At 42.2% G+C, this 26,077-nt stretch overlaps 1 protein-coding gene across 1 annotated transcript in view; it reads left to right on the top strand.

The window, feature by feature from the left end:
• Window positions 1-26,077, top strand: part of CLMP (CXADR-like membrane protein) — a 96,704-nt gene that overhangs the window by 36,395 nt on the left and 34,232 nt on the right. The window lies entirely within an intron of this gene.

The raw sequence follows: 26,077 nt of genomic DNA, 5'->3' as shown, positions 1-26,077 counted from the left end.
GGTCATCAAGTAGGTACTCTTTCCCTCCTCCAGCCCTCGCTAGTCCCTCACCACCTTGCTATTCCCACCTTCAATGCTTGCCCAGGCTTCACATCCTTTCCTTGTACAATGATAACACAAGACAAGAATTCTAGAGTGTCAGAGTTAGAAGGGATTTCTGTGTCACCTATTCTAATAGTCCCCAACTTTTAACCACCAAGACTCTTTCAATTGTTTTCCTTCCAATGAGCCCCATATTTTGAAATACTTTTGACTACCAAACAATTGCAGTAACTAAATATTTCATTTCCCATTATATTCATCAAAGGCACGTATAACCGCCCATCAGAAATTCTGATCAGTGAGTGATCATCAGTGCTTCCACAATGAATTGTGATCATCCCAGTGAAGAGTAAAGTGTTTACTATTTAGGGGCATAAAAAGATGAGGGGGTTTTATCCAAGGTCATTCTGTTTAGTTAACGATAGAACCAGGGCTCAAACCTGGATCTTCTGGTTTCAAATGCCATGCTATATTTCATGATATCTGACATGATTAGATACCTAAGGTTTCTTCCAGGCTAACATTGTAAAACTCCAGGATATAATATCCATCTTCTCAAGGCCCTAGTTGCATGGATAACAAAAATGGACAAAACTTCCAAACTCCAAAATGTGGGCCCATAAATACTACATAACTGGCAATTGCCTCCATGTAGAGCTGGCCCACCAGCCAATATGCCTATAAGTTCTGTAGCTATTTAGTCGGAGCTGTAGGATAGGGGGCTAGTTTTGTGTCTTCAAGTTGGCTGGCCCACACTCCAAACACAAGGAGAAGCCAGCTTCTCACTGACTAATAGAAGTCAAGTCAGGATAAGGTGCAAGGAAGGCCTCTTGAGCCTACCTGCGTGGACAAGGGGGTGAGAGAGGGCATGGTTTAGCACAGACTCTGTCTTGCCATTGGAGACAAGAGATGAAAAATACGAGGGCTTCATATTCATCCTGGGGTGAGCCATCAACCTCATTTTTTGGCCAGAAGCTCAGCATTATGATAAAAGGCTAATCCCAATGCCTTCTCTAAAAGAAAACAGAAAAGAACCAAAGGAAGAAAAGCCCAGGATTTAAAGGGGAATCTCTTCAAACTAGAGGTGGAAAGAATTAGTGCCTATGAGCAAGTGAAGTGGGACAGTTGTTTCAAAACCAATACGGTAGGCCGGCCCGGTGGTGCACTGGATAGTGCGCCGCTTGGGAAGCGCGGCGGCGCTCCCGCCTGAGGGTTTGGATCCCACATACAGACCGGTTCCCGCTCACTGGCTGAGCGAGGCGCGGGAGCAACGCCGAGGGTTGCGATCCCGTTGCCGGTCCCCAGTCCGGTACGGGGGCAACACTGAGGGTTGCGATCCGTTGCCAGACACGAAAAAAAAAAAAAAAAAAAAAAAAAAAAAAAAAAAAAAACCCAATACGGTACTTCATAAATGTTTTTATGCTCCTTATGTATATGTGTCTGTGGGGTCCTCCCTTCCATAGTTGATAGTAAAATTCCTTTTGAATGCTCCAACCTGCCTCAGCTTTATGAAGGAGAACAAGAAAAGAGGATTTTGTATTTTCCAAACTTGGGCCAAAATTTCAAGAAGGAAAGGTAAATCTCTGGGGACAGGTGAGATCATGGAATAGGACTCAAAGGAGAGAAGCTGGCAGGAGAGAAAAGAAAGTTCAGAGAAAAAGATCAAATAAAAGTTTTCAGTTGAGCCCTCCCCATGGAATGTCAGAATGTCAGAAACTTATCTGCTCAAACCCTGGAGGCTGTTCTGTGTCTGGGGGAGAGGACAAGAGCTCAGTGTTCCAGATGACTGGCAAGCTTGAATGTCAGTGCTTGCTGCAACACGAGCCCTGAAACCTTGGGAGCGCCATCAACAGCGGTCCAGAGAGATAGATGCTTTAATGTCAATTACATTTAATGTCACTGCTCTGTACTCTCTCAGCCAGATATGTTTCATGGCAAGAAATTTTGTTTCCTAGAGAAAATCTTTAGAAAATAGAACCAGTGTCCTCAATGAGCTTCCTTTGAGGGCAATCAATATGTATCAGCCCAGAGGCTGATACACTTCTTTCAACATGTTTCCCTTTCAGGCATTTCTTACACAATGTTCGTGCTCAAGGTCCTTGATAGGCACTACTGAATACGGTTGGGACATATACATATATGATATACAACATGAAAAGATACGATGGGAAATACAGAGGCAGAGGGAAAAAATGACAAGAGACTTGGCAAATATTTCCCTAATTTGAGCTTTGGAGCAAATTAAAAGTGGTTGCCCTTGAGGGGTGTATTCCTTTGCTGCGGCTGCCATAACAAAGTTCCACAGATTGGGTGACTTAAACAACAGAAATTTATTTTCTCATAATTCAGGAAACTAGAAGTCTAAGATCAATGTGTTAGCCAGGTTAGTTTCTTCTGAGGCCTCGCTCCTTGGCTTTTAGATGGCCATCTTCTCCCTGTGCTGTCACATGGTCATCTTTATGTATCTGTGTCCTAATCTCTTCTTATAATCCCACCAATCATACTGGATTAGGGCCCACCCTAATGACCTCATTTTAATTTAATTACCTTTTTAAAGACCTTATCTCCAAATACAGTCATATGCTGAGGTGCTGGGGATTAGGATTTGAACACATGAATGGGGGGGGGGGCACGGGACAACTCAACCCATAACAAGGGGCATTCAGTTTAGGGGAGGAACAGTTCCCATGGATGTGAAAAGTTGCATAAATTTATCAACAAGGCTGCTGCACTACATGCCAGGTGTGTGGTACTGTGGGAGGGAACTTGGGAGATGGAGAAATTGCCAAGAGCCAGAGTGGTCTGAAGAATGCTTTAGTGAAGAGGTAGAAATTGAGTTAGCTAGAAAGGCAGTCAGATTTGGGTAAGGGAGATGAGGGAGGGAGTAGAAGTGGAGGAGAAAGCATTCTACGTGGAAGGACTAGTGTGGAAAATGTTCAGACCTGGCTCTAAGAAAACATGCTCAGAGGATGCTGAATAGACCAAATTTGTACAATCAGAGCATTCATTTTGTGGAACAGAGAGCTTGACAAAGTGAGCTGAAATGGAGTGTGTAGGGCTGGGCTGCAGATAGATCTCCCACTGAAAACTTCTAAGCTGGGCAGTAAAACATAACAGTAATAATATATGTGTATAGCTCCTTACGATTATTAAGATTTTTCATAAACATCTCATTTTTGTCACTACAGATATTCAGTGAAATCATCAGGGCATCATTCTAACCATTATAGAATGGTTATTATAGGAAATTGAGGTGCAGAGAGTTTAAATTGCTTGGACAGCAGATTTAAGGGCTATGATCAAAACTGGGCTATAGGCAAATTCATCTGACAGATTTGTGAAGAATGCTCTGAAGAGGGAAGAGGAGGGAGGCAGGGAGATATTTGGAATGAGAACGAGACTGAAATGATGTAAGCCAGAGTGAAAGGAATAGTACTAGAACTAGAAAAATTTCAACAGACACGAGATGTTGGCTTTCATTAGTAAACATGCTAAAAATGAAGATGCTGTGAAATAAGCAAAAATGCCCCTGGGAAAGGTAACACACTTGAGTCCCATCAGACTTCTGTATCTCAGCATGAATTAATTGATCAGATTCTTCCCTGACTTTGATAAGTAGGAACAGAGAGAAAGTAGGTGCCCTTATGTTTCCTTATGTCTCTTATAGGCACTTAGCATATTACACTGTAATTATGAATTCATATATCTGTCTCTCCCACTAGAGTATGATTTCGTCTGCTGGGAAAGTGACAGTATTTTATTCATCTTTATATACCTAATACCTAGCAAAATGCTTCAATAGTTAGAAGTTCAATAAACACTTTTTCAAAGAATGAATGAATGAATGGGAGAGCGATCAAGTGGGGACACTGACACAGGAGATGAAAAGAGCATAAAAAGCAGAGGCTTTAGCCTTAGGACCTTGAGGACAGCTGCCAGTGGCTTTACAGGTGTCCCCAGGACAGTGTCATATGCAATCAGGTAAATCAAACTTAAAAGAGATTTCTATAAGACGAAAAAACTTAAAGTAAGTGGTGATGACCACCAGATCACTGCAGGCAGCAGTCTTTTTCACATATGGACTTTGTCATACAGAATTTCTGGGGAAATGGCAAAGATGATCTGAAATAACTTGTTCCATAGAATAGGTTTCCTAGGTAGAAACCAGTTGTTCCCTTTCCCTTGAATTGCCCAGCAGGCCTTTCCCATAAGCTCCTGGATGGTGCTCCTGTCCTCCTTCTTGCTGCCATCCCCATGCTGTGTCACTGCCTGGCACATGGCAGGGGCCCCCCCAAACACCTATTGAATGAAAAGTGTGGTAGTATAAGAAAGATGGTGAGATAAGATGGAAAGACTCAAAAACATCAGGTTGACGTGGTTTTCCTCTTAATGTGTCTATAAAGAAGTCCAAGTGGCTCAGAATCACTTGACCTGCAATTCTTTTATTCCCGTGGGATATAACTGTGATCAGGGGCTCACAAATCAGTTTGTTTCAATGGGTAAGCATTGTGAGAATTATGAGGATGGGTGACAGACAGTCCCTGCATTCCAGGGATTTATTTGTTCCATGGTGAGAGATGTCTTCCTGGTTAGTGTTGGATTTGTCCTTTGCCCTTTCAACACTGAGCAAATCCCATTCTCATGCATGCAGCAAAAGCGTGAAGATTTCAAGAAGCTAAACACCCCTTTCTTATCATGACTTAGTGGTCTCTTCAGCACCACATGTGTGGCACATACTTTATGCCCATCTCCTCTGGTGATAATTTAGACATCTGCTTCCTGAAAGTTCAGAGCCCTTGATATATTGCCCACCTCTTATCACATCCCAGCCCACTTCCCCTTGCTTGAGCATATGGTTTGACTATGCAGGAAATAGGAACAATTCTTGCCCTGAAAAACAGTGATTGACTGCTCTATGAAGATATAGCCACGACAGGGTAGAAGTCACACTTAACACACTTCTAACAAGGGGTGGATCTTTCAAGAAGCCAAGACACCAGGCACACCCTAGACCTCAGTCTCTGTGGAATACAACGTAGACAGAAAGTTGGCAGAGAAGAAGTCTTGCTAACATACATTTCTCAGTACTGACCAGAACCTGGGCCATGCACCCAATTGGCTCTCTTCCCAGTGTAAATGTCAGGGAGGTATGGATGGGGCTTCTAAGGAATGAGGGCAGGAGTTTAGGGGATTTGGCATTCAGACTTGGAGTTATTCAATGCAGGATCGTTCATCTCTTAGAAGTCTTAAGTCTGAGGATAAAGGTCCCCACTGTCCAAGAAAACAATCCTAGGCATCCAATACCCTTCTCATCTGCTAAGCTAAGTGAAGAGATGATCTGCGGCTATCATGAGACTGGCAGAAAGCAGAAAAAAAAAAAACCCAACTCATTTTATGAACATGTGCATGCATTTAGGAAGTTCCTATTCATGGGGTCAAATTTTCTACCAACTCTTTTGCCACAATCAAGCACATCCTTGCATGCTAAGCTTTAAGCGTTAAGCCAGAATTACGGACCACTGATGCTCTTTCCCCTTTCTGTTCAGATTCCATCCAAATGCGCTTGTGCAGAGTTCATGCAAATCTGAGGCAGCATGGCATGGTGGAAACAGCATAAGCTTTGAGGTCAGACCACATTTAATGCCAGCTTTGAGAGCTACTCAAGAGCTCTGAAACCCTAGACATAACAGCTATACTTACATTGCACTTAAAACATGCTAGGTTCGGGCTGAGTCCATGGCGCACTCGGGAGGGTGCGGCGCTGGAGCGCTCCCGCCGCGGGTTCGGATCCTATATAGGGATGACTGGTGAGCTCACATCGCTCACTGGCTGAGCGCAGTGTGGCCGGTCTCAAAAAGGACAAAAAAAAAAAAAAAAAACATGCTAAGTTCTATTCTATGTGTCCTACAGATATTAGCTTATTTGATTCTCACTGCTAACTAATGAGGTTGTGTGCTATCATTATCCCTATTTTATATAAGGGGATGAGGCAAGTAACTTGCCTGTAGGTAAGCTGGACAACCAAGGTTTGAATTTGCACAGTGTGGCTCCCCAGTTAGTGTCCTTAGCCACTACTCAATACTGCCTCCCTGTAGGGCAAGTTACATCACATCACTTCATTTCTTCAACAACCATTTCCTGAGCACCTGCTATGTACCCAGCAGTGCGCAAGGTGCTGAAGATGCAGTGAAGAAGCATATGGCCCTGGTCGTCCAGGTGCTGACAGTCTAGTGGGGGAGACATCACCATACAGAGGAATGGGGTGGAGATGTGCAGACAGTGCTATAGGAACCCTGAGGAGGGGTGATCAGGAAAGGCTCGCTGGAGGATGTGACCCTTGATTCTTAAGGGACCAGTAGGAGATAGACCATGGGCAGATAAAAGGGTAGGGAAGGGTGCTCTAGGTGGAGGAAGAAGTAGTGCAAAGACAGCAGGATAATGCTCATGTGAGGAATAGGAAGTAGTCCAGGTAGCCACAACAGAGTACTGGAGAGGAACAGTTACACAGGATGAGGTTGGAGCGCTGATCAAAGTCAGATCCCCAAAAGTCTTTTTGCCATGCTGAACTTGAAGTTGTGCCTGGAAAAAAAAAAATGGCATTCTAGAACGAATTGGAAAATATAAAGCTGAAGGCAAGGAGTCCATTTTGGAGGGAACTCAGAGAAGATCCGAGAGTCTGCACTAAGCAGGACAGCAGGGATGGAGAAGGGTCAGAGTCAAGGGCGATGAGGAGGCAGATTCTACAGGGCCAGGGCTGGATGAATGCAAAGCAAAGGAAGAGAGCGGGAAACTAAGTAGCGGGTGGTCCCCTGCAGTTGGATAGGCACAGTGCTGAGCTTGAGGGGCCTGTGAGACATCCAAGGAGAGTCCTTTCCCTGGATATGCTGGTCTTCGGGAAGGAGGTCTGGGTGGTAGGGCTAGATTTGGAAGTCACATTGTCAGCATCTAGGTGTGTGGAGGCCCTGGGGTGATGAGATGACCAAGGCGAGGATGGAGGGGAGAGAAAAGAGAGCTGAAGCTACCCGTGAGGAAGAAGAACCAATGACAGGGAGCTGGGAGGAGGAAATCCTAGAGAAGGGGTGTCACGCAAGCTAAGGCCAGAGTTTTAAGAATGAGGACGTGTCACAGAGCTGAGGGGTTGGCCTACTTCTACTTGTCTACATGTCTAGCTTCCCACCAAGACTGTGACCTGGGAGCAGGGTTCTGTCTGATTCATCTGTTTTCCCCAAACAACAGGCACTTAATAATGAAGAATAAGGAAATATGAAAAGCTCACATGTATTGAGTGTGTATATGGGCCAAGCCGTAAACACTTTGCGTGGATGATATCATTTAATCCTCACAACCGTGCTATTAGGTACATGCTCTTCTTCTTTTTCTTATGGAATACTATTCAGCCTTAAAAGGAAGGAAATTCTGCAATAAATGGCAATGTGGATAAACCTGTGGACATTATGCTAAATGAAATAAGCCAATCACAGAAGGACAAATACTTCATGATTCTACTTATATAAGGTATTTCAAATAGACTCATAGAACAGAGAATAGAATGGTGGTTGCCAGGAGCTGGAAGGAGGGGGATATGGGGAGTTGCTAATCAATGGGTATAACATTTCAGTTATGCAAAGATGAGTAAGTTCTAGAGATCTTCTGTACAACATTGTACCTATAATCAACAATACTGTATTGTACACTTAAAAATTTGTTAAGAGGGTAGATCTCATGTTGTGTTCTTACCACAATACAATGCAATAAAAAAGTACATGCAGTAAAAAAGTGAGACACAGAGAAGTTAAGTAACATGCTCGAGGTCACACAGCTGTTAAGTAGCAGGGTTTGATTTCAATCCCAGGCAGTCTAACTCCAGTGTCCTTTCTTTTAACCACAAGATACTTTGCTCCAACAAGTGAAAGATAACAGCTGAATCTATTATCCTTCCCAGGGATATCTGGATCTTAACAGGAAAGACATAGACATACACACACACACACACACACACACACACACAAAACCTTAAACCTTTATGAATGGTTATCTGACAGAATTATGAGTGTCACTATTAGAACTGAGAGGAAATTGATAGCCTTGCATATGAGCAATCATTGTGAGTATAGCCAGCCCTACCCAGCCCTTGGCCCTTAACCAGCGTTAATGAGCAGCTGGGAGCTACCTGTGTTTGGTCCAGAACAGATTTGCTGGTGTCATGCATTGTCACCTCCAAGGGAGGGCTATAGGTGTGAGCTGAAGAGCAGGAGGGGATATGCAGGGTGACAGTTGGGGCAACGCAGTAGGTGCTGATTTCCTAGCATGTTCATCAGGCTCACTAAGCCTGGAAATGAGATGTCATTCTGCATTACACAGTGACAAGCACAGCTCACTCAGCACATTAAAAGCATTAGCAGAGCCAAACCCACTCGCAGAGCACTGCTGCTGTGCAAGTAAAAGGGGTGTCTTCTTACTTCAGTTTCCAGTGGCCTAAATCCAGTTAGAGTTACCTTGGGCAGTAATTCTTAATCAGTGAGTCATAGGCATAGGTTGGCAGGACAGTAGATCAGAGCACAAAGTTAACCCTTTAATGTCACTCGAAAGTGTTGTGGTCCATGGGCCGGCCCGTGGCTCACTCGGGAGAGTGTGGTGCTGATAACACCAAGGCCCCGGGTTCGGATCCCATATATAGGGATGGCCGGTTTGCTCACTGGCTGAGCGTGGTGCTGACAACACCAAGTCAAGGGTTAAGATCCCCTTACCGGTCATCTTTTAGAAAAAAAAAAAAAAAGAAAGTGTTGTGGTCCATGGGCCGGCCCGTGGCTCACTCGGGAGAGTGTGGTGCTGATAACACCAAGGCCCCGGGTTCGGATCCCATATATAGGGATGGCCGGTTTGCTCACTGGCTGAGCGTGGTGCTGACAACACCAAGTCAAGGGTTAAGATCCCCTTACCGGTCATCTTTTAAAAAAAAAAAAAAAAAAGAAAGTGTTGTGGTCCGATAGAAAATATAGAAATAGAATGTAAGCCCACATGTAATTTAAAATTTTCTAATAGTCATGCCAAAAAAAAAAAGTAGGTGAAATTAATTTTAATAATATATTTTTATTTAACCCTAAATATACAAAATATTATTTCAACTTGTAATCAATACAAAAATTACTAACAAGATATTTTACATTCCTTTTATTATACTAAGTTTTCAAAATCCAGAGTGTATTTTATAATTACAGCACATTTCAATTCCAGTTGGTCACATTTTAAGTGCTCCAGTGCCACGTGTGGCTTAGCGACTAATGTAGCTCTAGGCCTATAAATCTGAGGGGCTGGGACAGCAGAGATGGTCAGCACCCTGCCACACAATCAGGCTGCAGAATGGGGACAAACCCCATACCATCAGAGGGATGGAGTAGAAAGGGATCTACCAGCTGCTAACCTGAGCTCCATGTGCCATCAGCCCATCATCTGCAAGGCAAAGGACTCCCCTGCACTTTCAAAAAACTCAGTCTGTTTCTTCATATGTCTTCTTTTCTGTCATGATGCTCACTCACCTTGATGTACATTTTAACCTCACTTTACCAAAAGCATCACCATCCACAAATATTTATTGAAAGTTCAGTGTGCCTGACACTGTGCTAGATAGATTGGAATCAGTAATGCCTTATGCATATGCATATACAGTGCACTGCAGATTACAAAGCCCTCATGCACAAACCAAAGAGGTAGGTGTATTAATTATCTACTGCTATGTAACCACAAACTTAGCACCTTAAAACAATACACATTTATTACCTTATCATTTCTGTGGATCAGGAGTCCAGGCATGGCTTAGCTGGATCTGCTGCTTAGAGTCTGACAAGGCTGCAGTCAAGGTGTCGGCCAGGGCTGGATTCTCATCTGGAGGCTCAGCTGGGGAAGGATACATTTCCCTACTCACATGGTTGTTGGCAGTAGTAAGTTTCTTGTGGTTGTAGGACTGAGAGTTTGTTTTTTGCTGGGTATTAATCAGAGGCCACCCACAGTTCCCTGTCATGTGGCCCTTTCCACAGGCAGTTCACAATATGGCAGCTTGCTTTTTCAAGGCCAGGAGTACTTCTAACTCCAGTCTGCTAGGAGGGAATTTTATATAATTTAACATAATTATGGAAGTGACAACCCATCACCCTGGCCATATCCTATTGGTTAAAAGCAAGTCATAGGTCCAGCCCATACTCAAGGGCATGGACACCAGGAGTTGGGGATCATGGGAGCCACATTAAGCTCTGTCCACCACAATGATGTTACCAACAGAGGTACACAGTGAGGGCCAGGGAGAATGATTGGCAGTAGTCACTCAGCTTGTAGGGGAAAAAGTCAGGACTCAGGTTCATGTGTTCCGATTCTTGGCTGGCTTCCCTTCCACCACATGGTGACAGTGAGAAATGGATCCTGTCCTTAGGCAGCTTGCTAAAAAATTGAGGTTGAGAGCTAGAACTAAGATCACCTGGAACTCTGCAGTGCTACCACACAGGTGAGAGGCTTGGCCCAGGGAATAGGATGTTCGGAACCTCCACTGGGCTCTTGATATGTCCCTCCCTGGACCTATGCAGGGATACCAGCGATGAGACATGAGACTCTGGCCTGGAAAGAAAAAATCATGGGCTCATGTATAGGAGTAGGACTCCCTGTTTTAAGAAATCCCATCCAGCCAAGAATCATATCCACAACTGTTCCTAGGTGATTTTGCACCTAGATCAACCTAATTTGACTAGATTAACTTAATTCTTTCTCTCTGCCTCTACCAGAAACAGTAGCCCATCTGTCAGGGCCACAAGAGAGAGGAGAAAATTGGAGTGAATAAGTACAATTGAAGTCTTTGTGCACACTTACAGTGAAATCAAAGAAGTCATAAAACATAAGCTCAGTTGGTTAGAGCATGGTACTGGTAATACCAAGGTCCAGGGTTCGATCCCTGTACTGGCCAGCCACCAAAAACAAAAAACCCAAAACATCAGTCAATCAATTAATCAATCTATCATGGTCTTTGTCTTCAAAATGCATTCACTGTGTTCTGGGGTACAAGATATACACACTGCAAATGATTGATACAAGACAATATAAGCCACCTCATAAACATTAAGATTAATTAAGTAATTAGGTTTATAAGGTTAAGTGATGTTACAATATATGGTAAATGCCTTGGCAATGGACAAATGGAAGAGCACATTCTGAATGAGAATCAGGTAACTGGAACTAAGCTTAGAAAGAGACCTAGGTTTAGAGTGGTGCTTCTCAAATGGAGGCAGTTTTGTTCCTCAGGAAACATTTGTCAATGTCTGAAGACATTTTTGATTGTTACATCCTGAGTGGGGAGGAGGTGTTGTGCAGTGGGTGCAACTAGCCTACCTGGACAGAGGCCAGGGATGCTGCTATACATTCTATAATGCACAGAACAGCCCCACATAGCAAAGAATTATCTGGCCTTAAATTGAGGAGTCTGGGTTGTCTAGGTTGAGGAGCCCTACAGTTGGCACAAAGGAAGAGACAAAGTCATTCAGCAAAGGTTGGAGGGGAAGAAGGGGTTGGGAAGGGAGAGTTGTAAGAAGGAAGCAGATGAAGGAATAATAGAAACACCAGGCCACCACCCCATACTCTAATCTAGAGGAAGATCTATAGGAAGGGTTCTCTCCACTAACTAATGACATATGGTTTACCAGCAACAACAAATGCAAGAATTCCAAAGCTAGAATCTTAAAATGTTACCACTGAAAGGCTGCTTAGAGATCTAGTCCAACCCCTTTGTATTACAGATTTTTTTTTTGGCCCATGACCTTCGTGTTACAAAGCTGCACTCTAACCCCCTTTGTATTACAGACATGGAAACTGGGCCTTTAAGAGAGGAATTGATTGTCCAAGGCCATACAGGTCGTTAAATAGCAGAACCAGCTACAGAATCCAGGCCCCTAAATCACTGGCCAGCCCTCTTTCTTATGTTTTGCTTTTGACGTCTAATAGTCCAATTACCTTTTGAACATCTCTCATCCAAGGTAGTTCCTACTGAGTTGAAAACTATTCTGTAACTCAGAGGTTTGCAAAACTCTCCTGTAAAGAACCAGAGAGTAAATATTTTAGTCTTTGAAAGCCATAAGATTTCTGTTGCAAATAGTCAACTCTGCTGTTGCAGTGTGAAAGCAGCCATAAACTATAGTGAATCTAAATTTCATATAATTTCCTTGTATCAGGAAACATTTTCTCCTTTTTAATTTTTTCCAACAATTTAAGCATGTAAAAACCATTCTTAGCTTCAGGTCATACAAACTGGATGGGGGAGGGGGCTGTTGCTGGATTTGCCCTACAGGCCAAAATTGCTGATATGCTGCTATGGCTAATCCTTCTATTGTGCCTTTTCCCTTTATAATTGTAAACCCCATCTCAAAGCTGAAAGCACATCTCTGTATTCCAAAAAAAAAAAAAAAAAAAAAAAAATTTCAACACCTACTCAAAAGTGTAATAAATTGCAAACAATACATACAATAAAATCCCATTTTGGTTAAATGTAAAATAAAGTTTCATATATCTATATGTACACACATGTATACATCTAACTACACAAAGATCTAGAAGGAAATTCATAAAATTAATAACAGGAATTACTTGGGGGAGCGAAGAGGATTGAAGGGAATGGATCAAGAGGGGCCTTGAAGTGTTTCCATTTTTTTATAATGAGAATATATTTATATATTAGTCCTATAACTTTTTAAAGTTTTAAATTTAAAAAGTTAATGTGCGTCTTATACTAGTTTGATAAATTTGCCTCACCACCACAAAAAAAATACCCATCCCTTCTTGCTGTCTCATCTGAGGGAATGTCCCATAGCTGGAGAAATCCATCCAGAAGAGGGTTTGGCTGCTGGCCCGCTTGTAAGCAGAGGCCCAGGGCCCTGGGGGGGTGGGGGGGTACTAGTTATTTTCTGATATGCTTTTGGGGAGGGGAATGTCTTTTCATTAAATTAAAAAACAAAGCTTAACTGCTTTTTCTGCTGGGACACTCGTGGCCTAGAGGATCTGATGTTGGAAACACAAGGGACAAAGTAAATGTAAAAAGCAGCAGCAGCCTGTCCCCTGGTGTCTGGGTCACTGCTCTCAGAAACCTCCAGCACATGTGGTTTCAATCACTGAGCCGGGCGCCTTCCACCCTGCGCAGACGCCCAGCTGACTTCTTTGTTTGCGAGGAGCTGAGCCTAGCCAGGGTGGCTACCTTCGGGAGAGGTTTGTAGCTCAGCTTTCCCCTTTCTATAAAATTCCAGAAATCACAGGGCAGCTCCAGGCGACAGGCTGCAGGCTGCCGGCAGCGTGCTCTGGGGAGCTGGGGCTGCTCATCATCTCTGGGGAGAGCCTAACCCTGAGACCTCTTGGCCAAGGCTGTCCAAAGCAAACACAGAGCAGATGGCCCGAGCACAGCCTCTGGAGAAACTGTTTATTCTTAGGAGATGGCCATCTCCCTGCTGGGACCCTGCTGGCTCCACCAGCCTTTTATCCTCTTTCACTCTCATATCTCCCCCTTCCTCCTTCCTAATGGGGGAGTTCCTCTGAATTTGATACCACTTTGTGAATGTTCAGAAGGGTCTGCAAGGGAACTTCAGCATTCCATTCTGGGAAGTTAATTTGGTTTTCTAGAAGAGAAGTGTTAATGGAAACTTACATGGGGTCTAGGGAACTGGACGTGTGAGGTTTCCTTACCCAGTTTGGAAGGACAAACCCTGTCAGCCTATGTTGGCAGCCTGCCACATGTAAAACCAAACACTGCTAGCCAGCCCATAAGTAAGAGTCCATTTATGGTAAGTTACTAGATAAAGTCATACTTTGGGTGTACGTTTCAGAAGGTATTACTTAAAAGTAATAATCGGGGTTCCAGCCATGAAATGTTACACTGTAAATACAAACCAACCAGCAATCATCTTCAAACAACCCAATACCTAGCCTGCACCTCCAAAATATCTATGACAGACACCTCATTCAGATTCTGTGTTTCACTGTTCCCTCTTAATGACATTACTGTCAGTCCTTAGCCTTGACCACATATAGTGTATAAGCTTGTAGGGGCCAAGGGAGAACTTCCCCTTAAAGCCCCTGAAAGTTCACTGTAAATCAGCTGACAAACACAGATTAATAGGAAAAAGAGGTATAACAATTTTATTTTATCATGCTAGGAGGGGGCAGTGCATGGGAAACAGCAGGAGAGTGACTGTCCAATAACCCAGTAGGGTACAGAAGCTTATATACCAGTCTTCGGAGGAAAAGGAGAGATGGAGGGACAGGAGTAAATGATTCTTATGGGGGTTCAATGGGCTTGGAGGACATACAATGGCCTGGGACAAAGTCTATTTGGCCCACAGAGCAGACAATGACTGGTAAATGGCTCTCTTCAAAATATTTACAGGGACTGAAATAGAAGATAATGGTCTGTGACAAAAGTCTGTCCAGGTGTGTTGACAGACTTCGGTCTTTCTTCCTGTGGTATGAGTTACATTAATGAAAACTCAGGGAAAGGACGAGAGGCAATTAATTGTCTTCTTCTTTGGTGGTCTGGACTTTAGGCAGATAAAGAACCAGCTTCATCCTGTGCTTTGGAAAGTGACAGAGGGTGGGGGTGGTAGAGTCAGAGGGACCTTGAGGCTGCTTTTCAGCATGTCAAAGCACCCATATTTTGGGGGGAAACAGCCTCTGAGCCCCAACAGGCTTTATAAATCAGGCTTGCCATTTTTACAGAAATAATTTACTTTTGACAACATCAGCACAAACACTGCAAAGATGTTTGACAATTTTCTCAGGTATTTTGTTGTTCTTAAGGTGAATAAGGAAGAAGGAAAATTTCACAGGATCAAAAACCAGTTAATTTGTTTATTGCTGCTCTTGGATTTACTGCAGCTGGTCTCCATGAAACAAAGCCCTCCCCTTGCAGTGCATGTCACGCTGCTAACAGAGCTTGCATGCTGGAGTGCAAATTTGAATGTGAAAGACCCCTGCTTAAAAATTCCACTGGCTCCCCTTTGCCTATGCATTGAGCACAAACTCCAATCTCTGTAGTATGTTAATGTTAAGGAAAAAATTTTTCATGACACTTGTTAAAGATGGTAAGGAAGATTTTATTCAAGAGGAGTGTAGGGAAGGAAAAAAATCTTTTCCTTCTACCTTTCCAGGTTCTCAGATAGGACTCTATAACAAAAGACAGATTATCAGGAAAAACACATACAAATGTATTTAATGTAAGTTTTATGGGACATGGGAGCATTCGTAAGGAAATGAAGACCCACAGAAGTAGTTAAACCTGAGTGTTTATATTAACGTTTGATGCTGAATGGAAAGTCATGGAAAAAAGGTATGAACTAAGGGTAGTAAACTGGGGGGAACTTAGCAAGGCCTGTTCATTCTGATTCCTCTTTGTGTCCCTCTGTCTTCAGTGATAGGGATACTCCTGTCCTCCAGGTATAAGGAGGGCACTTTTCACATGAAGGTCTTAGGCCTGCTTCAGGGGAAGGTCAGAGAGTCCTTCTCGCACCTACTGTTCCTTCAGCTTAATATTCAGTATGCCAACATGTCATATTTTGGGGTAGTGTTTCCTGAACCCCATCAGTGGCTACTACAATGGGGTTTTGTAGTAGGGGAGAGAGATTGGGCTCAACTCCGAATACAATAAGGAAAAGTGGGGATTGATAGCCAAGGAGCGGGGTGAGGGGATTGGTGGATGGAAGATTATTAAGAAGTATGGTAATTCTTTGCTAAATGGACCTAACAGGATTTTTGCTGAAAACATGCCAGTAGATAAGATATTGAGGGTAGTCAGGCCAAGAGTGGGGGATTTTTACTAAACCGACACAGTGAGATTCTTGTTAAAACTGGAGTAGGGCCAAGACAGAGCCCATGGTCAGGCCTTGTCAAAAGGAGGACTCTAAGGAGCCTGGCTATAGTCGAGGAAAGAGTCTCTGTCACCACACAAACTCTTCCTGATCTGGACCTATACTACTTTTCCAGCCTCATTTCCAGTTTTTAGATCCTGTCGATTCTTTACTGAAGTCACTGGAAACATCTCATCTTTCCCTGAACATATCTCCAGGTCATCCCGACAAATCTAAAATTTCTTAGTGGGCAATTATGACCTCAGAGCACAGAAAAACAGGAAACATTGGGGAAACTGTTACTTGGGAGATAGCCATATCCATGTAGACCCTCTAAACAGCTTTCCCTATTTGACAACTCCCCAAAGTAATCATTCCTCTTTCCAGTCTCTAATTAGGCTGCTGCCCACTCATTGGCAGTGTGCCCTGGCGCAGGAATGAATCGGCCTGGAGGAAGATAGAAATCATATCTTTCTATAGTTACCTCCAAAAAGTGCCATTTTTGCTAGCAGAGCTTCTGCCTCAGTACTTGGGTTCAGTTCTGCTCCTTCCTTAGGGGTTTCTTACACACATGTCTCCTCTGCCCCAGGATTCTTATTTTCTTTCAACTTTTGTACTTCTTACTATAACAGCTAAGACATATTTCACACTATGTGCTATGTACTTTAAAAAAAGTTATTGTGTTCAATCCTTACAACAGCCACGTGAAAAGGCAATATTATTGTAGTCATTTTATGGAAGACAAAACTAAGTTTAGAAAAAATTAAGGATCTTATTTAAGGCAAACACAGTAACGATAGGGTCAGGTCACCAATCTGACCCAAGCCTACTCAGGTAACCACTTTCCACACTGTGTTTTTTTTTTTTTTTTTTTTTTTTTTTTCATGTCCGGCCACGGATTGCAACCCTCAGTGTCGCCCCCGTACCGGACCGGGACCGGCAACGGGATCGCAACCCTCGGTGTTGCCCCCGCGCCTCGCTCAGCCAGTGAGCGGGAACTGGTCTGTATGTGGGATCCGAACCCTCGGTGGGAGCGCAGCCGCGCTTCCCAAGCGGCGCACTAGCGCAGTGCGCCACCGGGCCGGCCCCATTAAACCTAGTATTTTAAGAGTTTGTAGGTTAGTTTTGGGCTTCCTTATGTTTTGTTATTGTTCATTTGTTTGTTTTGTTTTGCTCCTAATCTTAAATATATAAAATTAAACTGAGAGGAGTTAAAAATTCCACCCAATACTCTAAATTTTCTTTTCATATTTTTTCTAACCTCTGTGGCTACCCGAAAATATTTCTCGATGTAACTGAAGAACAAGTGAAATTTCTATACTCTTTGTATTTGAGGGAAAACAAAGATCTAAAACTAAATCACCAAACTATTTTGAGAGAAGGACAAATGATCAACTAAATCCTACTTTGGAATAATATATATTATTTTTGAAGTCCATTTGGGGAAGAAAAACAACGATCTTACCACACTTTTTATGTTGTATGTGAATATCATGTACACGTGTAGGATGATGGTGTTTAGAAGCAACTTTCAATGGAGTTTTAGATTTGTGAACAGTTTTTTGACTCCTGAACTACTTTTTTTCCAGCCATTTTCAGCAGCTTAGTCCTCGACATTCCAGACTGCTTGCTCAGCCTTCCCTTTCACCAGGCTGGATGCAGGAATGATGAAGCTCACATAGGAGCCTGCCAGGGAAGGTGGGCTTATTCCTATCTGGGTGAGGCCATCAACTTGTGTGAAAGGAAAGGTGATGAGATTTTTTTTCTCCTCCCATCTGACTTATTTAAACACCATCCAGCCCAACCATTTTTCTTCTTAACTCACACTGCTTGGAGGGTAAAGAATTTTTCCTCCTTTTTATTTTTATTTTTTAAAGATGACCGGCAAGGGGATCTTAACCCCCATGGCCTTGGTATTATCAGCACCACACTTGCCCGAGTGAGCCATGGGCCGGCCCTTTCCTCCTTTTTAATTTTGCCAAACTTTGCCGAGAGGGCAGGCAAAGCTCCTGAGCCTTGATGCCCCTGAGGCCACTTTCCAGCACATCTCGGGGAAACTCGAAGAGACCCTGTGGCTGTGAGGATGGCAGAACTGATCTTTGTCCACAGAATGGCCACTTTGAGGCTTCTTGGGGTACTTACACCCTTGGGACTCCCCCCGTCTAGTCCCAGAGTTTCAAATTTCTGAGGGATGAATACCATACAGTGTCCTCCAGCCCCAGCCATAATTTTCTTTACCTCCTTTTCCCTTTAATATTTTACTCTTTCTCACCATCTACATTCCTATGAAGGGAGGATTCCACTCAATCCTGCTTTAACTTGCTCTTTTCTGAGTGTGGGCAGAGTCTTCTCTGTGGCTTTGTGGTTTTGAATGCTAAACAGAGCAGGAGATGAAATTCAATCCTTGGCTCTGTAATTTATATTTATTTGTCTAGTATTTCAGGTCTAGAGCTTCCAAGAAAGAAGAATGTGTGTTTTGGTGAAAAGGAAGGGGTGGGTGGATTAGATGAGAAAGTAACACAGTTTCTGAACAAAACAGTGCCCTGGGAGTCAGAAGGCCTAGTTCTAGTCCCAACTTTGCCATTAACTTGCATCAATGTGACTTGACACTCAGCTGCCTAATTTATAAGGTAAAGTGGTCCAATGAGAAGTAGTACTGAACAATGTTTAAGACAGCAAACTCCAAAACAGACAGATCTTTGATTCAAATCCTGGCTGGGCCATTTACTAGCTGATATTTCCTCAGGCAATTTATTTGACTTCTCTAAGCCTCAATTTCATCATCTGTAAAATGGGAATAAAAATCATACCTATTTTAAAGGGTTGCTGTAAGCGTTAAATAAAATAATGCTCCTAGAGCTCTCAGCAAGTGCTCACTAAAGTTAGCTATTAGCATAGAAGTTCTACAATGTTCTTCCTAGCTCTATATATTTCATGATTCGATTTGGAAAAAAAGGTCAAATTAGTTGTTTGTTTGACATGTTAATGATGATTAAATTTATAATCATTTTTCACTTTTTAACTTGTAGTCCTATTTTGTTTTTATTTTTTTAAGAAGTTCCCTTTCTTTGTGGTTTACTGAGAATTTTTTTTTTTTTGGTGGCTGACCAAACCTGTGACCTTGGTGTTATAAGGCTGCACTCCAGAGAATTTTTTTTTTCTCATGAATGGGTGTTGAATTTGTTAAATTATTTCTTCATGATCATGATATTGCTTTTCTCCTCTATTCTATAAATATAAGGAATTATTATAATTGACTTTTTGATGTTAAACCAACTTTACATTCTGGGGATAAAACCCACTTGGTCTAACACATTATTCTTTGTATGTGTTGCTTGATTTTGATTTTGTGAAGGAATAACTGCATCTACGTTCGTGAGGGACATTGATCTGTGATTTTCTTTTGTGTGTGTGTGTGATATCTCTGGTTTGGGGGTTCAAAGTAACAGTGATAAAATGCGTTGGGAAGGGCTGGCCCATGGCTCACTCGGTAGAGTGCGGTGCTGATAACACCAAGGCTGCGGGTTCGGATCCTATATAGGGATGGCCGGTTTGCTCACTGGCTGAGCGTGGTGCTGACAACACCAAGCCAAGGGTTGAGATCCCCTTACCGGTCATCTTTAAAAAAAAAAAAAAAAAAAATGCGTTGGGAAGTGCTCCCTCTTTCTCTATTTTCTGAAAGAGGTTGTGTAGAATCGCTATTATTTCTTTTCTTTACCTTTGCTTTGAATATGAAAGAGACTGCCCCCTTTGTCCTTTGTCCCCCAGTACAGTAAGTCCTATTTACCAATATGGAAAAGAAGTCATTCTCTCAAGAGGAGGAACAGTCTAAAGATACAGTTCAAAAAGGGCTTAAGTAAATTAAATTAAGTTTAAAAAGGAAGAATTCCTCTCTAATCCAAACAATATAACTGTGTGGGATATTAAGAAATCAAACTGTACTTAAAGATGGAATTAATGGGATGCCTGATTAGCTCAGTTGGTTAGAGCCTGGTTTTAGTAACACCAAGATCAAGGGTTTGGATCTCCGTACAGGCCAACCTCCAAAAAATAAATAAGATGGAAGTATATGTTCATAGTGTCCTGTACTTTTCCTTTACAGCATTTATACATTTAGTTATTAATTGTATTTAATTCATCACAATTAATATAATCAAATACTTGTAATTAAGTATTTATCTTTTATTTCTGTGAGACTTCTTCATACAATCATAAGCTTCGTGAGGTGCGCTTACTATTCATCTTCATAAACCTGGGTCAAGAGTAGAAATCTGGGGGGCCGGCCCAGTGGCGCACTGCTACAGTGTGCCGCTTGGGAGCGCGGCAGCGCTCCCGCCGAGGGTTCAGATCCCACATACAGACCGGTTCCCGCTCACTGGCTGAGCGAGGGGCGGGCGCAGCACTGAGGGTTGTGGTCCGTTGCCAGACACGAAAAAAGACAAAAAGGAAAAAAAAAAAAAGAGTAGAAATCTGGTAAATATTTCATTAATGCATGGGTAGATGAATGAATTAATAAATTATCACTTTCAGATGAGCTTCCCAGATGATTTGCATGTCCCTCTGAAAAATCAATTGGTTCAGCTCATATTCATTGAGGGCCTATTTGGTGAAAAACATTGTATAAGTACAAAGATGGATACAAAAAACATCCCCGCCTCGGTAGTTTAAAATCCAGTGGGAGAAAAGATGAGCAAATAAATAGGCACAATAAAATATAAGAACTCTTGTAGAAGGGTTTACAGAGTATTATAGGAAAATGGATAGAAGAAATCCATGCTGTGGGCAGGAATGTGTCTCTGTTATACCCCTAACCCAGCACAGAGTCCGGTGGGTGCTCAGTGTATAGTTCATAGTTGGCATGTTAAGGATATGGTTACTCTTGCTGTAGGAAGAGAGAGCAAGAAGCAAGGAGAGTGAGTGCTGGGGATCTTGGCCCACGGCCACATCCTGAAGGGCCCTGAAAATTTGAGGAGTCTCCACTTGATCCTGTAGGCAGTGGTGAGGCCACTAGAGGTTGTTAAGGAGGGCAGTGTTTTGCGAACTCCACCGAAGGGCTCCTAAAGGCAGAGGAGCTTGCACCTCTGGAGACTTGGGACATAACCCAGCACAACCTTCCACAAGCATGGCATTTTAAAAAGTCTTGCTTTAGCTTAAAAATCCATATAAATTTTGTACTCTGCTCCATACATTTTTATTTATTTATTTATTTTTATTTTTTTAATTTAATTTAATTTTACTTCTCAAAATACATTGTACTTGATTTGCCCCTTTACCTGTTCCTCTCCCCCCTGCCCCCACATTGTATCTGTGCACTTGCACTATTGTTCAAGGAATTTTTGTGGTTATTCTGTCTTCTTCCCCCCAACCTTTATTTGTTTGTGTGTTTGTTTATTTATTAATTTTTAGCTCCTACAAATAAGTGAGAACATGTGGTATTTCTCTTTCTGTGCCTGACTTGTTTCACTTAATATAATTTTCTCTAAGTCCATCCATGTTGTTGCGAATGAGAGTATTTCATTCTTTTTTATAGCAGAGTAGTATTCCATTGTGTAGATGTACCACAGTTTCCTTATCCACTCATCAGATGATGAATATTTGGGTTGGTTCCAGCTCTTGGCTATTGTATATAGTGCTGCAATAAACATTGGAGTACAGGTATCCCTTTGGCATGATGATTTCCATTCCTCTGGGTATATTCCCAGCAGTGGAATAGCTGGGTCATGTGGTAGATCTATCTGTAATTGTTTGAGGAACCTCCATATTATTTTCCATAAAGGCTGCACCATTTTGCAGCCCCACCAACAGTGGATAAGAGTTCCTTTTTGTCTCTCCACAATCTCTCCAGCACTTATCGTTCTCAGTCTTTTGGATGTTAGCTATCCATACATATTTTTTAAAATAGACAGCATTGTTTTCAATTACTTACCATTTACTTAAAATGATACTCCAAGAAAATATTGATTATGTAATTATTCTGTAACTCTATGTGGATCTGTCACACTGTCCATGACCCCCAGGGATATGAGCACACCTTTTTGAGGACAAAATAAGGAGAATATCCATTTTGTTTATTGCTATATCCCCAGCACCTCAAATTGTGCCTGCACATAACAGGTATCAAATAAGTATTTCTTTAATAAATGAACAATGGCCATAAAATGATATGATTTGACCGTATATTTTAAAAAGTGACTTGAGCAAAATGGCTGTTAGATTATTGCAGAGACACAAGCCAGGGGAATGGAGATTTGGCCCTTCTGGTCTGTGCTCTCAGAAAGGCCTGTATGCTGAATGAAAGACATCCAAATTCCTTTTCATCTTAATTTCCTCACCTGTAACATCACAGCCCACCAAAAGCCTGGAGATTTAAGAGGGGTGGGGCGGCTGGGGGGAGGAGGGGGAAGGGGAGAACGGGCAGAAATTGATCTCTACCTGCCTCTGGATTAATCTCAAAGAATGGTAAACCAGTCAGCTGGGAAAATTGTAGATAAAAGCAGACACTCGTTAAACTAAAAGTAACCAAAAAAAAAAAAATTAGAGCTGTTCTCTAGAGGCCAGTTTCTATAGTATTTATCTAGAGGCTTTCCTCTCCTAAGTCTCTCTGCAAATGAATCGCTCCCGCCTCTCTGTTCCTTTTCTCTTTCCCTTGCAATCCAACCTTGAGTGATCAATTTGCTGCCCCTCAAACATCCGGCGCTCATTCCTCCTCTCCGCCTTTGCAAAATTTCCCTCCACCTTTCACCCAATCCTGCCTGCTGAAATGCTATGATCCTTCAGACTGGGAGTCTTGTGTCCTCCACTGATTTTCATCATTCATTGGTTGCCATCTCTTTTGAGCTCCTGTGCTAATTTTGTGCCATCTTATAGTATTTGCTAATTCTTTCATATGCCTTACGCTATATTGGATGTCCATGAGGGCAGGAAGCAGGAATTGTGTTAATCCTACTCTCATATCTTCCACAGAATCCCTGTTCAATGCTGCAACATAATACACAGTCAAGTTGCTGGTTCATTGGTTGATACAGGAACTGGCCGTCAAGGAAATTTGCCTGCGTGTCCCCTGCACCTCCTCACAGGGCTCACCACAAGAGCCCTCACCAATTTCTCATGCACAAGAATCTTCAGATCTCTGCTAGAGTTCTGCAGAGTTCATGCCCCCAGAAAGGTCACAGCTGGAGACCAACATGATATGCCCACAAAAGCTGATTCCAGGACTAAAGACCACAGTGGCTTTTAAAGGCCACAGAGAAAATGAAAGATTTAAAATATTTTTCCTAGGAAGGCCTCAGTGTCTGGTAGGGTTTCCAAGCTGCAAACGCAGCAAAAGAGATGAGGATGAAGGAAAGAGCTCTGCTGGGCAGTACAGGGCTTCATTTATATCAGGCGTGATGATTTCTGTACTTCTTTTTGTATTCTGAAAACCTTGATTTATTTTCCCCACTCTGAACCAAAATAGCTTAAATACAACATGCCTGGTGAACAAAAAGAAGGGAAGGAAGGAGAAACAACAACACAAGAGAATAAAAAACAAATCCCTCACACTTTTTCTCTTTGGGTTTCGTAGGTCAAAATTAGCAAAATGACTGGCAATTTTCTCATTCCTGATGAGACTTACTTTCACACTTCTCTGGGACCTTTCTCTCAGGCAAGTTTCTATGGAGAAGAGAGAGTCTATTGGGAAACAGAAGCCTTTTCTTTTCTGAGCAGAGGGTGCTGCAACAGAAATGCCTTCCAGCAGAAGTGTGACTGCCCTGTATTCAACATGAGCATCCTGAGTATGAGGACAAGCTGTTCCATTTCCCAAAGGACTGTCCTATGTGGCCCAGGGTTAGACAGCAGTTATCACAAGCAGTACTGCAGTTGAGAGACTGCAACCCTACAAAGATGACTATCTGTTGAACAGGGGAAATGTGAGGATAAAAGCCATAGATATAATTAAGTTTTCAGTTGTTCTCAAAAGTAGAGTAAAGAAAATGTCTACAGTATAGAAGACTACATCTGTCCCCCCAAATCATTTGCTGGTATTTTAGGTAATGCAGTATATTGAACCCAGTTGTTTTTCTCTGTTTCTCCCCAAATCCCACTAGGATGAAAGTAAAGGAATAAAATGAGTGTCAATTCACAAGAATAAGAGAATGAGGAAGGAAATAAAGGTGAAAGAGAAATGAGCAGATGTTGGTTCATGAGAGTTGATAGGGGAGAGGCAACTGACTTACCAAACACAGTGGCTGAAACCCCAGTGCTTATGGCGGGCAAGCCAGTTCATTAAAAGGCTCAAGTATTGGAAGCTACATAGGTACAGCAAAAGGTTGAGCATGGGGCTTAAAGCTGGGGGATCACGTGAAAATTTGTTTGTTTTAGAAAGTAATTAGATATCTAAGTTTCTCCTTCTGCACCCTTCACAGAGAGGTCCTGACTCTCTGTGATCCCAGGAGAAGGGAAGTTTGGGAGAACCAGACTCAGAGACATCAGCCGCAGCAAAAGGCAGGAGAAGAGCCAAATTGTACATAAAGTCAGGCTGTTCTATTTGCGTCCCGAATGGGACTCCCCTACCCCCTCTCACCTGTCTAGCTCAGAGAACACTGGCAGCCATTACCCACCTCCCACTGACAGACAGGTGATTTAAGAATTCTTCTCTGCAGAAATGGAACAGTTTCAGAGAAAAAGCCTATAGACACTGACCTTTGGGAATTCCTCAACGAAAAAGACTACGGAGAAGCCCACTGTGCAAGAAGCCCTGTTCATTCACAGCATTCCCAAACAGCTTTTTATTATCTCTCTATCTAACATGATACATTTGAGAAAAGTAAGAGAAAAACAAAAAGAAACAGAGACTATGCAAGGAACCCTATAAACAATATCCTGAGAGACATAAAGGAAGACTTTGTGTCCATAAAATAAGAATAGGATGTTATATAAAAGGAACAGATAGTAACAGTGATATAATGGCAATATTTATTGAACATTTACTATGTCTCAGGCATGTATTAAAACTAACCTAATTCTCATAACATGTTTTAATCCTTATTTAATGCCCAAGAGTTGGGTAAAATTATTTTCCCCATTTTATAGATGAGAAAACTGAGACACAGAGAGGATGAAGAACTTGCTAAAGGTTATACAAGAAAGGAATGTATCTGGTATTTGAATTGCTGATTTTAATTACCATATAATGCCTCTCAAAAGATTCCTTGATAAAACTGTTAGAACAACATGAGAGAAAAGATAAGAAAATCAGAGGATCAATCCAGGAGGTCCAACATCTGAACAACAGGTGTACAGAGAAGAAAAGAAAATGGGAAAAATTATTTTTAAATAGTACAACATTTCCTGACACTTAAATGAAATGAGTCTTCTGACTAAATGGCCTATCACAATAAATGAATGGGAAAAAAAAAAAGACCAACACCAAAATCCATTATAATAAAATTGTACAACTCCAGGGATGAACATAAGACTCTAAAAACTTCCAGAAAAAAAAGGTCACTTACGAAAGACTGGAATTAAAAATGGCATCACACTTCTCAGTAGTAACTCTGGAAGCTAGAAGTCAATGGAGCAATGCCTTCTGAAATTTGAGTGCACAAACTGGTAACAAGAGTTACCTGTAGGAGGGGAACTGAGGGCCAGGCATGGGAAAGAGACATATACATTTTGTTCTGTTGGAGTATTTCCCATATGCTTACATTACATTATTCAAACACGTTTTTTAAAGCTTTTTAATGGATGCTAATAATTGACTAGATTTGGGAATCACTCATCTTAGATAATAAAGCACTTGGGTGATTTCTTGTTCCTTGCTGACCCATTACCGCAAGCACGAAATACACGGAGTCTGTGGGAAGGGAGGTCAGCCAGAACTGGTTTGCTGCTCTGATGAAAATGCAAAGATCATCTGGGAGACAATTCCCTGGCAAGACAAGCTCAAGACTCACAGTTAGATCATCTGAATAAATACATGAGTGAGTGAATGAAGAAATAAGTGTGAAGCAGCCATTTGAGTCATTTGGGTGTGGGTGAGTGACAGGAAGAAAGGAAAGTTAGGGGAAATTACTTGGCATTACAAATCCTCCCTTGCTGGGACTTGACATTTTCTGCAGGGATATACACTGGGTGTAGAGAGCCAAATTGCAATGCTGGGTCTATTCTTGCCACCTTAATGTGAGAAGCTGAAG

Source organism: Galeopterus variegatus, unplaced genomic scaffold (genome assembly GCF_000696425.1).
Source record: "Galeopterus variegatus unplaced genomic scaffold, G_variegatus-3.0.2 Scaffold478, whole genome shotgun sequence".
NCBI lineage: Eukaryota > Metazoa > Chordata > Mammalia > Dermoptera > Cynocephalidae > Galeopterus > Galeopterus variegatus.
The sequence above is the reverse complement of the archived record's forward strand: the minus strand, read 5'-3'. Positions and strand labels throughout refer to the sequence as shown.